This window comes from Rhinolophus ferrumequinum, chromosome 17, assembly GCF_004115265.2.
Source record: "Rhinolophus ferrumequinum isolate MPI-CBG mRhiFer1 chromosome 17, mRhiFer1_v1.p, whole genome shotgun sequence".
In the NCBI taxonomy this organism is placed as follows: Eukaryota; Metazoa; Chordata; class Mammalia; order Chiroptera; family Rhinolophidae; genus Rhinolophus; species Rhinolophus ferrumequinum.
Window position 1 is genome coordinate 49,649,874 of NC_046300.1, and position 15,705 is coordinate 49,665,578.

The 15,705-nt window shown below is 41.4% G+C and overlaps 1 protein-coding gene across 1 annotated transcript in view; it reads left to right on the forward strand.

The window, feature by feature from the left end:
* CACNA2D3 (calcium voltage-gated channel auxiliary subunit alpha2delta 3) overlaps positions 1 to 15,705 on the forward strand; it is an 841,437-nt gene that overhangs the window by 237,017 nt on the left and 588,715 nt on the right.

The following is a 15,705-nucleotide window of genomic DNA, read 5'->3' on the forward strand; positions in this document are numbered from 1 at the left end:
GAGGGCTAGATTATAGTCATGTGGGTGTATTTCCTAAGGTGTATCCCCCAGACACAAGTCCTGAGTGGTATTCTGTGGAAATGAAGGGCTCCACGGTCAGACATGGTTCAGAAATGATTCTTGCTCCTTTATAGCTGCGTGATGCCTATTAGTGTGTGGAGCGCACATGGTCTGTGGTAAAGGAATCGATCACTCTGTCAAAGCTGAAGCTGGCATTTCTCAAACACATGATATTGAAGATAGTACCATTTTGTGTGTAACTCACCCATGATTATCTGGACTAATACCAGAGAATGCCTGGTATAGATTTGGGGTACTGCTCCAGGCTACGGAGGCACCTAAAGTTTGACAGGAGAGGGATGTGCTTAGATCTCTGCTGTAGACATCTGGTGGCAGGTGGAGGATGGAGTGGAAAGAAGGACATCTGTTAGAACACCATTGGAGAACCAGGGGCTACGTCAATGCAAAAGTTATGAGGTTGTAGTTATGTTATCAGAGACTGAGGAGTCAGCAAATGAGAGCCCATGGGCCAAATCTGGGTTTTATGAATAAAGTTTTATTGGAACACAGCCACACCCACTCCTTCACATGTTGTCTTTGCACTAGAACAACAGAGTTGGGTAGTTGAGGCAGAGACCATGTGGCCTGCAAAGCCAAAAATATTTACCATTTGCCTCTTTATAGAAACTTTTGCTGACCCCTGATTGGATTAGCAAATGTAAGAGAATTACCTGGGTTTTTTTTGTTCCAGTTTCTTCAAACAGATGAAGAAAAATGTATATACAGACAAAATCTCAAATACCAAATTCTAGGAGTCAGCTCTAACTTGAATGTTTAATGAAAGAGGTAGAGCCTGGGATCATCATGGACCTTTTTAGCTCCGAAGGTCCAAGAAAACTAAAGACCTGCCTTCGTCTCTGGTGGGCTGTTATCCCTCCCTTGGTGGGACCCAGCCTGCGGGGGATCGGGAGGCCACTTGTGTCCTCCGATTTTAATCCCTGTAAGCTATCCATCATTACCCTTGGCACAACCTCAGGCTATGTCACAACCCCATAGGAATCCAGCTGCAGTTTCTGGTTCCTCTGAGCCCAGTTTCCTCTACATACTGTTGATACTGGCAGACGTTGTTGCTCTCTCCCTTGGAGAGCAACTTTCTACACATATTTCTTGGGGCACATATATTTATACACCATTTATAATGTAAAGTCTTGTGATGATAAAGTATGTGGTTGCCCCAAAAGGTAGAGTGGAGCCATTCAATTCCAGATTTATGTGGTCCATTCAAGGCCTGGGCTGCCTAACACCCAGTATATGTTTTTATTTTATTTTATTTTATTTTGTCTCATGCGTAAGCTATCCAAAAAATTTGAAAATGTATTGTTTCACTGGTGCTGATGTATTTGAGAGTCTACAAAAGGTAGTAAAAACAATTCTACAAGAATTGCTAATATTTGTCACTTTATACGTGTTAGCAAGTATTTAAAAGAATCCCATACTTTCAGATAGCTGCACACAAAATATAAAAAGGTAATGTTTCTTAGCTGTGAAACATGCCAGTGAAAATGTTCACATCCAATCATGATTTGAATATTTGTTTTTACAGAAAATTAAGTACTGGCAAAGAATTCCACAGCTTATAAAATAGGTGGTTGTAAATGAAGTGCGAAAGTTGATGTGGAACCTGTGAAGTAAATTGAAAACACTGCATACCTGGCTAGAAGCTCTAAATATCATGCGCCGGTCCAACAGAGCAGGTCTGAGCCATGCGCTGTGCGTCTTCACATCCCCAGCGTGGGCAGTCTGGGTTTTAATTCTCATTGCAAAAGGCAACATCTAAGAAGGATGATTTTAGGCCTGACTTAACTTCTTGGATTTTACTTATGGGAATATCCACTTTATTTCTTTTATTTTCATTTGAGAACCAGAAAATATGGTTTACCCTGCGATTTCAGGATGGACGGAGACCTACATTATAATCAATGACATCTATGATGAAAATTTATTTTTTGAAACTGTTGGAGGCAGCTTATGGCAGCCCAGGACATCTTTACATTTAAAAGTAAGGCTGCTGTAGATTTTAAATAGACTAAGGCTTGTTATCTGGTTCTGCTAGGAGCCAACTGGCTGTGTCAGTCTGAGCCACAGAGTCTTCCCTGGTGAAATGGAAATGATAGTATTCGCTTCACAGGCATATGACAATGATCAAAAGAGAGAGATATGAGAGGGATCTAAGGGATGTAAGGTGTAGTTTTTCAAAATGATAGGCAGACTGTCCTCTGTGGGAAGATTATGAACTCTGTTAGGATTTCATGTATGTGAACGTGTATGCTTGTACGTACATATACTTTACTCATTGCTCGTAGGCCTACATGCATGAGGAAAACTAGTCATCAACATGGGCCTAACAGCTACTGTGAGCTGAACAGTTACGACACGCTCAGCACTTCCCATAAATGATTTTTAATCCTTGTAACAACCCTACAATTAGTAATATACCACTGTATTAGTTTTCTATTGCTGCATAAGAAAAGCAGCACCTGTTGATTATTATTATCCGTAGGTCAGAGGTCCCGGCACAACACAGCTGGGTTGTCTGCTCAGGCTAACTGGGCTGAAACCAAAGTGTGGGCGGGGGCTGCAGTTTCGTTTGAGGCTCAGCTTCTCTTCCAGCCTCATTCACCTTGTTGACAGAACTCAGTCCCTTGTGGTGCTAGGACTGAGGTCCCTATTTTCTTGCTGGCTGTTGGTTAGTGGTTGTTCTCAGCTTCTACAGGCCACTCTCAGGTCCTGGCCATGTGGCTTTCTCACAGTAAGGCAGCTTCTTCAACGCCAGCAGTGAAGCCTCTCACCCCTTTCTGCTTATAGAACATAACCTACTTGAGGGAGTGATTACCCCTTCATATTCACAAGCCCTGTCTGCACTCGAGGGAAAGGGATATTACTGACTAGAGAATTAGGATCTTGGGGAACCGTCGTAGAATTCTGCCCTACATCCCCATTTACCGGGGGCTGTCACAGTGTCTTCAGGAAAGCGTTGGGTGGGGACAACTGAACAGTCCTGGAGGGCGATTGCTGCAGGGTAGACCGGAGCTCCTCAAAGTGTGACTCACAGGCTGGTGTTGGTTCGTGAACTGCTTCTTATTGCCATGAGATAAGAATAGAAATTGAGAACAAGTGTTCCGATATTTATAACAACATGCCATTGCTGTGACATGAAGCACACTATACTTTTTTGTTTTATAAAAGTTATTGGACTGGTGGATTGGAAAATGCACACACAACAGGGTAAAACCCAAACCAAACCAAAACAAAAAGGAATTAGGCCCTTTGACCACTTAAATACAGGGTGAGGAGTCCTGGTGTGGAGGGCATTTTGTCGGCCCTGCTGTCTAGAATGGGGTCCCAATGCCTCTCGCTCCAGAGCTGAGAATAGAATCTACCTAGGGATGAGACACGTTGGCTTCCTGTGTTAAAATAATGGCTGAGCTCTCTGACCGCTCTTTCTTGCCAGCTGCTCTTATACAGTGTTTCTTGCTAAGTGAAGCCTGAAAATGCTCGAACTGAATTTCCAAGGATTTGGGGGTGCCTTTTGAATCAGAGTATTCAGAAGCCCCTGATGGTCATTGCTGTGTCGTTGTTTTTTAAAGTTTATGGAGAAGCTGTCTTGCTGGCTTTCCAAGTAGTCAGGGTTGGTTGTAAAGGTTGTCTCAAGGTTCTTTTGGTGACAAGGCGCCAACACCCACAGGAAACAGTGCTGGTAAACGTGAGGATTTGATGGTGAAGCAACAGAGGTGTGTGATGGATAGAGAGAGGTTGGGGTCAGGCAGTGACCAGGGGCTGAGGAGCCACCCTCAGCCTTTCACCTCTGCTTCTGCACCTCCCCCTGCATTCTCCTCTCAGCACCCTGGCTTTCTCTGGGTTTCTGGGCACTCTGGTTGACCGTGGCTCGAACCCCTTTTCCAAGTTCACATGTCTTACTTCTAATGTCACATAGAGACTGATGCAAGTCCCAGCCGCCAATTCCAAATTCTTAGGGAAGAGTACCTGAGGAGCCCAGTTCAGTCACATATTCCTGCTCGAGGAAAGGTTGATTAGTACAATATGGTAGCTGGGCCCCCTTAGGTCTCAGAGAGGGGGAGGATGGGCTGGGCACATACTGCAGGATGCCTTTGAAATCGAGCCATGTGTAGACCTCAAGAGGGCACATTAACATTCTCTGCATGTAGGAAATGTTGATTAGCTACCTAAAAAAATAATTAGTGAAGACCTTTTTGACACTTTGTAACTCAATCATTGTCTGAAACATGGCCCTGTTTTCATTAAGACCAAATATTAAAACAACAGTGACACACAATTTTATCTTCCTGAAAAATCTCTCCCTTCAGAATTGAAAGACCTTGGGCAACATCTAATTATTTCTGTGTCTCTTAATTTGATAGCTTGAAAAATGTTTGTAGTCTTTAAGAATGTCTATGGAAATTTCCTGTTCCTGACACAGATCAAATTGTTTAAATGATGGACGGCAATTTTATATTAAATTGTGATAATCGTATCTCATTTACTGCTACTTAAATGATTTCCTTTCCTCTTAACACATGTAGGTCATGTTACTTCTTCAGTCTAAAAAAAAAGTTGTGAATAAAAAAGGATGGTAAATGGAAAAAAGCCAATTAGATAACAATTTTAGACTTTTGGAGTGAGACGATTGTTTTCCAATATTGATTATTTTTTGCTTGATTACAGTGACTCTCTTCAGCTGTCTATTACAATATGGATTGTAATTCATAGACTGCCTTTGTTCTCAACTAAAAATAAGTGCGAGGAAGCGGAATGAGGAAGGTGGTGAATGAAAAGTTGCGTTTTTGACAGCAGTGAATAACCATCAAGTAAATAATCATATTTAGCTTTTCTAAGCATTATATTTGACTAATAATATATTGAACTCCTCTTGTCAGAGAAACTTGGATTTCTTAATATATACAATCTCATGCATTTCCCTTTATTTTCTATAGTAGGTTGGAGACAAATTTTGTGTCTTTTCTGTCTGATAGGAGAGAAATGGAGGAAATGACATGGTTGGCAGCAGTCACTGAGATTTGTGGTCTGGAGATAGTGACACTTGTGTTTCTGAAACCTGAACTCAACTCACCAATTTATGATGTTGAATCCTTAATGTGGCTCACGAGTTGGACTTTCTTCCTTGAGTGCAGTGGGGCCACCTCAGATATCCTGTGACCTCATATACTTATTTAGTCATCTGACATCTGAATGACTTCTGGGCTTAATATGCTCCAGTATGGGCACTGAGCAATCGAGCAAGCTCTAGACCTTAGGGGCTTTCTATTCCAGGAGATAAAATCTATAAATCTATAGAATACAAGGCAGAAAATATAGATGACAAGGAGGGATAAGCAGATAAAGAAGTTCTGAAGAGGGAACCAATAATTCAACAAATGTGTTGAATGCTTGGTGGAGACTGTTTGCTTTTATGTGTTTTCATTCCTTCCTTCCTTCATTCACTCATACATGACTGAGTAATTACTATGTGCCAGAAGTTGGAAGAACCCAGGTGAATGGGCCATCTATTATCCCAGAGTTCACAGTAATAGAAGAGGGGTGGGCCAGGGAAAGATGGGAAGGGTTATTCACTGTTGAACTGACACTGACGGAGCACCATCACAGAATGCTCACCTACACCCTGAGCATACAGCTGTGGGTAAGTCCTAGGTACCCAGGGATACAAGGGGGGGAGGGCCAGTTCTGTGGCTGACGTCCACGATACAGTACAGATGAAGCTCCGTACAGATTTGTCAGATAGTCCAGTGAAAGGATTCTGGGACCCCAGAGTAAGAGCCATTTATTCTGCTGTGGAGTGTTCAACAAAGATTTCACAGAACAGAGGAGATTTGATGAGGGTGTTGAAGGAGGAGTAGGAGCTCCTGGTTAGGGATGAGAGGAGTTTAGCCAGAGCATCGCATGTGGAAAACACACACCTGCTTGCTGTTGGTTTGGATAACACGTGATGCACAGTGATTATGGCACAGGACTCACTTTCCCCGCTGCTCTGCACTTTATCTAGATAACTTCTCAAAATGAAGGAAGAGTTGGGCTTTCCTTTTGAGGATTAATAACCTTGAGGCTAGAAAATAGTTTTCTCTGAAACTTGGAAAGCAAACGTAAAATACATTTTTCCCCCTCGTCAGAAAAATGTATAAACCCATTAGGATGCAAAGATTAGGAGCTTAAATTGGATTCACAGGAGATATGCCAGCTCCACATATGTACTAGATTATTTTTTGAAACGATTTAGGCACTTTGCCCATAAAGTAGAGTAAGGCTTTTTGATACAACTGAAAAACTAGGAGAGAAATCTTTGAGAAGGGCCTATGCGTTTCACCTTGGAAACCACCGGCTTAAATATTCAGTAGACATGGTTCCTGGATTTGGACTCGGCTTTTCTTAACTTTCCTTCTTTTTCCAGATGTCTCTTGATGAGAAAAAAGCAGCTGCTTGTTTAACTCTATACATATTTGTATTGTCTCAAATGATCTTTGCAATTATGGTTAAGATTCTTACAAGAGGCTACAATGCTGGTAAAAAGAAAAGCAACCTCAAAAACAGAAGGGTACTACAAATACAAAGCAAGAGCAAAGAAAGCAGGAGACAAAGCAAACGTATTTTGCAAGTAAATGCCTTGGCTGGCATCCAGGCACCTGCCAGGTGCAAGTTGTTAGGAATGATAAAATGGTTATTGACTTAGAATTCATCCATCCTCCCTTATTCACATTTGATAAACTGCCAAGTCTAATTCTCTTAGTACCAACTTACTTTTCTGATAATTTTCTACTCCAACAGCTGTCCAGTCAGATTGCTTAGAGTTGTTCTCCCCCCACCACCCACTAAATTTTATTCAATGGACTCACTTACTTGATCCTCCAACAAGGAAGACATTTCTTTAAAAACAATTAAATTACCAATGGGTGGACAACTCCTGTGGATGTCAGCTCTGCTCCCAACCTGCTGTGGATACTGGGATTCTCTGGCTATCAGTACTCAAGTGTCCCTATCTTGTTTGAGGTGCTCCCACTTTATTGTCCCCAGAGATGTTATTTCCAGCCCTGAGTGGCTTCCGTGAGAGCCAGCCTTTAGAGAAAGGGAAGTTGATGAGTCTACTTCTGACAGTCCATCACATAATCACAAGAAGCAGCTATCAAATGTCCCTAGTTAAAGGGAGTGCAGGGGTCCGAGGGAATGGAACCCATCTGAGAATGGTAAAAACACCGTTCCAGGGGATTAAGGCAAGAGAGAAGTATAGGCTTGAAAAAGCCCGGACCACACACTCTGCCCCCTAACTCAGTGCCCAGAAGAGCTCATCCGAGTTTTGCAGGAGTCCCTTTTTAAATAAACCACGCCAACTTGTCTTCCCACATAGATTGACCTTAATTGGGCCAGGATCTTGCTCCAGCATCATGTTTTCCCTGAGTGTCCTGGGTGCTCCTACTGGTCCCTTTGGACTTTGGGACACTTTTTTGCTCTCTCCTTGTTCCTGACCTTGTAAAACGTTTCCTACCGTCTGCATGGTTTAGATGCCTACGCACCTTGACCTCTGATATTGATCCGTCCTATGATTCACCATCTACTGTCTGGCTGTTGCTTATTAGTTATCAGCAAAGCAGGCTGCACTATTGATGGTTTTCATTGAGTACCTGAAAATTAAAAGCTATGATTTATTATACGGTGTAAGTTCAGTGCTTTGTCTTAAAGACATGGTGGTAAATGAGGGAAATTATATAAGAAGCAAGATTTTGTTAGAATATATAGGCACAAGTTGATATGCTTGTTTTGACTTATTAACAGTTATCATTTTAATGCTTATGTAAAGTTACCAATTCTGAGTTATCTATAATACTCATCATCTCAAATAGTAGTTATTTGGATACATATCTGTCTTTTTTATTATTTTGTACAATCTTCAAGAAGAAGGGTTGTGTCTTATTAATCTTTGGTTAATAAATAATGGTTGAACTCACCTTCTTCTGAGAGAGAGAGAGAGAGACAAAGGGAGAGAGACAGAGATGGAGAGAAAACCCACGTTAAGTCACTGATCTCCTCTGGTTCACATAAAATTTCATTTTCATAACCGGCAAATATGACATAATCAGCAAATGTGACCAAACCGACACATAACCAGCAAATAATGACATAATCAGTTTAATAATGAACTATGTCTCCTGAAGCAAGCTAATATTTGGAGGTGTGGTTCCCTTTTTTTTTTAATTTATTGGGGTGACAATTGTTAGTAAAATTACATAGATTTCAGGTGTACAATTCTGTATTACATCATCTATAAATCTCATTGTGTGTTCACCACCCAGAGTCAGTTCTCCTTCCATCACCATATATTTGATCCCCCTTACTCTCATCTCCCACCCCCCACCCCTCTTACCCTCTGGTAACCACTAAATTACATTCCCCAGATTAATTTTCAAAACCCCGCGGCCATCCTGTGGTCACCGACTGCCCTCCAATCCCCTCACCCTCCCCCCCGACCCCCCACCCCTCCCGCCCATCTAGCAACCCTCAGTTTTTCCTCTGTCTCCAAAACTGTTTCTGATTAGTTCATTCACTTATTCTTTTCTTTAGATTCCGCATATAAGTGAGATCATGTGATACTTATCTTTCTCTGTCTGACTTATTTCACTTAACGTAATGTTCTCTAGGTCCATCCATGTTGTTGTTGCAAATGGTAAGATTTCTTTCTTCTTTATGGCTGCGTAATACTCCATTGTATAAATGTACCACAGTTTCTTAATCCAGTCATCTACCGATGGGCATTTTGGTTGTTTCCATGTCTTAGCTATTGTGTATAGTGCTGCAATAAACATAGGAGTGCATAAAGATTTTTGAATTGGAGTTTTGGATTTCTCTGGATAGATACCTAGGAGTGGAATTACTGGATCATAGGGTAGTTCCATTTTCAGATTTTTGAGATACCTCCATACTGTTTTCCATAGTGGCTGCACCAATCTGCAATCCCACCAACAGTGCACAAGCGTTCCCTTTTCTCCACATCCGTGCCAGCACTTGTTGTTTGTTGATTTATTGATGATAGCCATTTTGTAGTTCCCTTTTAACCTACCCTTTCTGCTGTGTTCATCAACCGGCTTACATTTCTTCCCAAACGGTGAAAGCTTAATTACCATCATAGAAGTAATCACAGAGATGTATACATATAACATATCAATATCTCAGGGCTATGGCAGGTCACCGAAAGGATTTTCTTCCCCCGCCCCCCCAGGCCTGAGACTTTACAAAGGAACATTGTTCTTTAAGAAACTTGTAAAATAATTGAATGACATAGAGGTGTTTTGATATTAATAGCAGTATAGAATAGGATTAAGTTTATTTTTGGTGAGTGTGATTAGACGTGACAGTGACAGGGAGCCGTGGCTATGTGGGGGAGCCTTTTGCATGGTGTTCGGTGATGTACACACTGCTCCAAGCAGCTGGCGGAGGGACACGTCAAGGCCTGTGCTTTCTCAGCATCTCTTCTGTCCCGCCACCATCCTCTGTGGACCCCAGGCTCTCACTGCCCTGGGTCGCTTCCTCTTTGAGATCATTTAGAATGAAGTTCAGTCCTTATGCTTACCCTATCTGGTCCCAGTTCTGCTGTCTGGCCTTACCTAGACTAGCTCTCTGCCTGGACTTGGGGCCCTTTGTTCCCAAAGTACACCTTGACCTTTTCCACCCGAGCTATCGGCCTCTTTCCCCTGGACCTACCTATGTTCTGGGCACCTTTTACAGTTAGTTTAAAATTCATCTCTTCTTTCTTCCTAGACTCTGTGTGGGAAGTCGTCACTCCTTCATTCGGCTCTTACACCTCTTATTAACTAGACCCCTTATTTGAAATCTGGCGAACGGCATCGGGGAGAGTAATTTATTATTTCTAGATGTGACTACAAATTCCTAGAGGGCAGAGACTGTCAAAGTATTTTGTTGCTCCCTTCAGTGCCAGGCGACATTCTTTGTGTATAGTGGATGCTTAATAAATATTTGTTGGCTAATTGGTTTCATGCCCCTTAAGATCAGATGTTCTTAATTAATTTAATAATTGAGGGTTTTTTTGTTTGTTTTTTTCTTGATGTAGCGTGCAAGCAATGGGCAAATCTTTTTGGAATGTGGTGGAGTGTAAATAAATAGTAATAAATTGTTATAAGCCTTCCAAAATGAGGCAAATCTATGATCTTTTCCTCCATTTGGTGTTTACTTTCCAAGAAGTGAGAAAGTTTTTAATTAGCATTATTTGTATGTTAGCTCTTAGACCTAGAATTAGTCTAGATGCCATCAGAGTCATAATTCTTAGACTGTACCAATTGAAAATTCACAGTATAACACATTCTAGGAATCATTTTAAGATATTTAACTTACACTTATCTCAATAATATTTATTTAGTGTTTTTAGTTTTTCTAATCACAGTTCTTGTAAGTAACAGCAATTCCGCTAGTTAATATGGAATGGGCTGTTGTGCTGAAGGTGCAAAAAAGATCCTAATTAAGAACCAAGTAAATAAGTAATGCTTTAAAGCAGATTTAAATTTCTGCACAGATTCGACCAGTCTCACAGTTGGCAGATGAGCAGTTTCCCTCTTTTGATGGTGACTGGCGGTCACCAAGTCGCATTCTATGAATACAGGTTGCACGTGCTAAGTTGGCAGGCTCCAACGAGTCATCGTGTGCTTGGGGGAGCATGGGACAACAGTACATATTTACTTTCATCCTAATATACTGAAGATCTGGTTTTTGGTAACAGTTTTATTGAAATATAATTCACGTTCCATATCATTTACCCATTTAAAGTATACAATTCAATGTTTTTTTAGTATATTTACAGTTGTACAACCATAGCCACAATTAATGTTAGAATATTTTCATCACCCCAAAAAGAAACACAATGCCTTTAGACATCAGCCCTTAATCTCACCATTCTCTCCAGCCCTAGACACCCTCTCATCTACTTTCTGTTTCTATTTGCCTCTTCTGGACATTTCACATACACAAAAATCATACAATATGTGGTCTTTTGTGCCTGACACCTTTCACTTAGTGTGATATTCGCAAGTTTCATCCATGGTGTAGCATGTGTCAGTATTTCATTCCTTTTTATTGCCAAATAATGTTCTACTGCATGAATATATCACGTGTTGTTTATTCATTCATCAGTTGATGGCATTTGGATTGTTTCTACGTTTGGGCTATTATGAATAACACAGCTACAAGCATTTATAAGGTTTTGTGCGGTCATAGGTTTTCATTTTTCTTGTGTATAATTTTTCTTGTGACCCAGTGAAATTCCTAGGTCGCATGTTAAGTCTCTGTTGAATGTTTTGAGGACCTGCCAGACTGTTTTCCAAAGTGGCTGTATCATTTTACAATACTAGGAATACTTTTACTGTGAGAAACTATGATCACATTATTCATAAGCAGATTTCTGCATTTGAAAACTGGTACATTAATTCACATTTCTGAGTTTCTCCCGTTGATGTTTGTTCTAACCACTTTATGGCGCTGTAATATCCAATACACTTCACCATTTTAGGTGTATAATTCAATGGTTTTAGTAGAGTTACCAAGTTGTGCGTGTGTCACCGTAATGTGCTGATTATGCACATGACATTCTGTGTGCATTTTCATCACTTCCGTAAGATCCATCCTCCCATTGCTGGTTATTGGATCTGTCCTTACTCATTCATTTTATGATTTGTTGGCCCAGGTGGTGGCTGAGCCAAAGGGCTGAAAAAACTTTGTTGCTAACAAACATAAGATTGAGAATCTTCTATCAATTTGATTTTTTTTCAAGTCCCAGTAGGTTCACAAGCCCACTTTGTAATTTTGAAATCTAGAAAGCTCTGAACATTGAAAATCTTTTCATAACTCCTTTGGTGAAAAACCCGACCTGAACTGACATGTGAATATGCATAATTTTTATTCTAAGTGTGAATAATTATGTCTTACTACAGAAATATTAATATTTGATTACGGGGTGCTGCCCTAGCCCTCACTGGGGATGATTTGTAACAAATAGGTGATACATGAGTATGTATCATTTTATGTTTCTAAAATCCAAATAATCCTAAACTAGCAGAACATACCCGGCCTGGTCCTTTGGTGGGCCCGTGTTCAGTTTTAATAGCCAGTATCTCAGGACCTTTGCTTGCTCTTCTTCCCAGAAAGCTCTTCCTCCAGGTAGCTCTTCCTCCCTCCTGGGCTTCTTCTTCTTATTCAGGTATTGACTTTGCAGGGATTCCTTTCCTGACCACCCAAGTATGCGTGTCCTGTCTCTCTCTACCATGTCTCCTTGTATGATCATCTTCGTGGTACTTACTCTTACCTGATGTGATCTAATACACTTGCTTCCTTGTTTGCTGTCTGTATCCCTGCTGATGTGTACGTCACTACTGAACTGATTCTGCTCAGTGCCCTGTGGAGACTGAGCTGTACTTGACCTCAAAGGAGGCCGCTGAGGAGCTGCTATCAGAATACATAAGGCTGCCACCTCTCCCAGCGCATCAGAAAGGAAATGCTTGGTCTTGACTCTTGTGCCAACTTCCTGTCGCCATGGAGATGGAGACAGGAAGTTCTCTAAGTGGTCTCCCGGCCTGAAAGGGAGGACCACTTGGCATGAGAGATATTAGACAATCATCCGCTTTCAGATTGTTTTCTTTTTTCTTCAAAGATAGATTTTCATCCATGTTTTTAGGACAGGAAGAAAGCTGTGAGCAGAACATCAGTCTGCTTTTCTCTTGGTGGGTGAATAGATGGCAAGCGTGCTTTCTGACACAGGGCAAAAGATATGAGAATGTGTAGTTTCCTCCAAGCTAGCCCTTTTGCCCCTTGATTTACACCTGGTTTGAAAGCACAGTGCTCACGACAGGCTTCAATCAAGAGGTCATGGCCTCAATTTATTTGCATGTTGGATTTAAATATCTTTTCTTAAGGATCATTTGAGGCAGCTGCTAATGGCCGTGTTTCGAAGGTCCTGTGTCACTCCCGTGGGCGTCCATTATGGCATCTACGGGCTGAGTCTTCATGACAGTTGAATCAAGTGAGAGTGCCTTGAGTTCCATTCTTAGCTCCATAACCCAGCCGCTGTGTCCCTTTGAGACTGTTTCTTATCTGTGCAATGGGGATGTGGTAACTCTCTAGGGCATATTGTGTGGCTGAAGTGGACAAACATTGGTAAAGTGCCTGACATAGAGAAGGACCTTGATCATGTTCACTCCCGTCTTCTATATCTTGCTAGGACTCTTCATTTGCTCACAATCATTGTGCTCCTTCAGAAATGTAAGGGAATTTAAAAACCACGAGAGTCCAAATATATTTTATGAATTTGCTCAAACGATGTAGAGTTACTGATATTTATTTACCTGCTTTTGATTCATGCAGTGGAAATTTTATTTGGTTGAATTTGTTGCTTCTCTGTGTGTCCGTTTCATAGCAAAAGAAGAGGGTAAGTGTTCACAGAAAAGGGAACATGGAGTGTCAGTGCATTGTGCTGAAATGAAGACTCAATTTTGTTTGGTCCGGTAAGAGCGTCGGAAAGTTACAGGAGTTCAGACAGCAGGGCATGGGTGACGTGGAGGGGGGTGTGTGAAAAATGATGAATGTTAGGAGCCGGCATGGCGTACAAATGAGCCATTACATAGACACCTGAGGGAAGTGAAGTTTTTGCTCTAGTTTACTTTGATGTAAAATGGATTCAGTGCTTCATTAAAAAAAAAATCCTCAATTCTTTTACCACTAGCATTTGTTCATACATCTACTTATTTCATTGTCATTTTGAAATAAAGTTATAATTAAGAGTTGACAGAAGAGAAATAGAGTTGAAGCTGAGAGAGTAAAGCATATGAATAACTTTCAATCAAAATGCAAACCTCATATGTAACTTCAGTTCATTATCTGGGCATTAAAAGAGCTAGAGATGCTTTATCCTTTAAGCTAGGTTCTCATCCTTGGAAATGTAGAAATGTTATGTCTGGTTCCAGAGGGTGAAAATGTCATTTCTTGCATGCAAAAGGAACATCTGTGTGTCCATTTCATAGTAAGAGAAATAGAAGGGAAAAATAACCAAAAGTGAGTGTAATAACACACTTCAGAACCCGCCTCTTGGTTTACCCAGCAACCTATGGATTCAAAAGCTCACGCACAGAGCATCACGTCAGCAGGGCAGGTTCTCTTGCCACCCTGCATTTTGAGTTGAAGCAGTCATTTTCTTGAAAAGATCAGCAAAGTTCAGAGTGTTGGCTTCAGGATTTTATTTCTCCATTGTGGAGGGGAGGGCCTTTTCGGAGGCCATTGAAGCAAGGGACTTGTATAAAAGGCTTGGGGACAAGATCCTGGAAACAGTCTTATTTTTCATTATTCATTCTTGATTTCATCTGAAATAAGCTTGACACAAAATACATGTGGTTGCTTTTAGCTGATAGCAATAAAAAGCCTGCTTGGTCCTATTTTGCAGGCCCTTCAAAACTGAAGACCCAGGCCCAGGCCATTTGGCTTTTCTGTTTTTCAAGGCCCTCAGTATGTTATAAAATTAAGAAATGACAAAACATTGAAAATTGTGGTACATTTTAAATATTTACATTTAACAAATTACTGTTTATTTTTGTATATTTATTTGTTTGTTTTTGTAAAGAGTGCCTATACAATATAATTGAGCTCTTCCCGGGCAAATTAAGGATACAGTAAAGAAAAATGATAATTAACCATAGGCGTGAGGTCCAGGAAAGGGATGCACGTTTAAATGACTTCCCCTTCCAGTGCTATGGTTTCTATAGGACTTTACCTGTAATCGCTTTAGGAGGTAATGTGGGAAGTCTAAGTTTGAGGTCCTTGAATTGGAGACCTGGACCCAATGGCTTTCAGGCCCCTGGGAAGGATCCTAGAGCTATCCTGAGCTGGGCCTACAGCGAGCTTCCTAGCACAGTTCTTCTTACTGCTTTGTTAATGTGAGCATGTTAAAGCCTTCCTTCACTCTGCATTTCCTTCCTGTTATGGCCCAAATCTCTCCTTCCTCCTCCTTCCACCACCTGACCTTCCTCCTTCCTTTTTTCTAAGTTTTTTGGTTTAGGAGGCCAGACTTCTTTTTCCAAACTTCCGTCACTTCCACTTCTCTGCTGTCTGCACTTTGGCCCTGTCCCTACTTCTGCTCTGACCTGGTATTACACAGTCACCCTTTGGCTCACCCCGTCAGGTTTGATCAGAAAAGCAAAACACCTTTTGGGTGTTCCAAGTGGGCAGGGATTTAATATCGGGAATTTAAAGCTCATTTGATAGTTGGGAGAACTGGGAACATGAGGCCCAGGGAAGATGCTGCCCAAGTTTATAGATTCAGGAAGTGCCCAGGTCACAGGGAGTCACCACCAGTGGCCTCAGCTGTCTGCAGGCACAGTGGGTAATTCTCACGAGGGCATCTGGAGGACTCTGGCACAAGACACCTGTCATCTGCAAATGCCCACATACTTGGCCAAGCTTCAGCTGGAGAATGTTGGCGTCTCCTCTTCTTGCCTTGCAGATCGCTCACAAATCTAACATGAAGCCATGCTGGCAGAGAGCTCTAGAACATGTAGCATGTAGGCTTCCAGCTCGTGCTGTAGAAGGGCAGCTTACATGGTGCTGAAAATCAACAGGCACCATCCAACGCATACC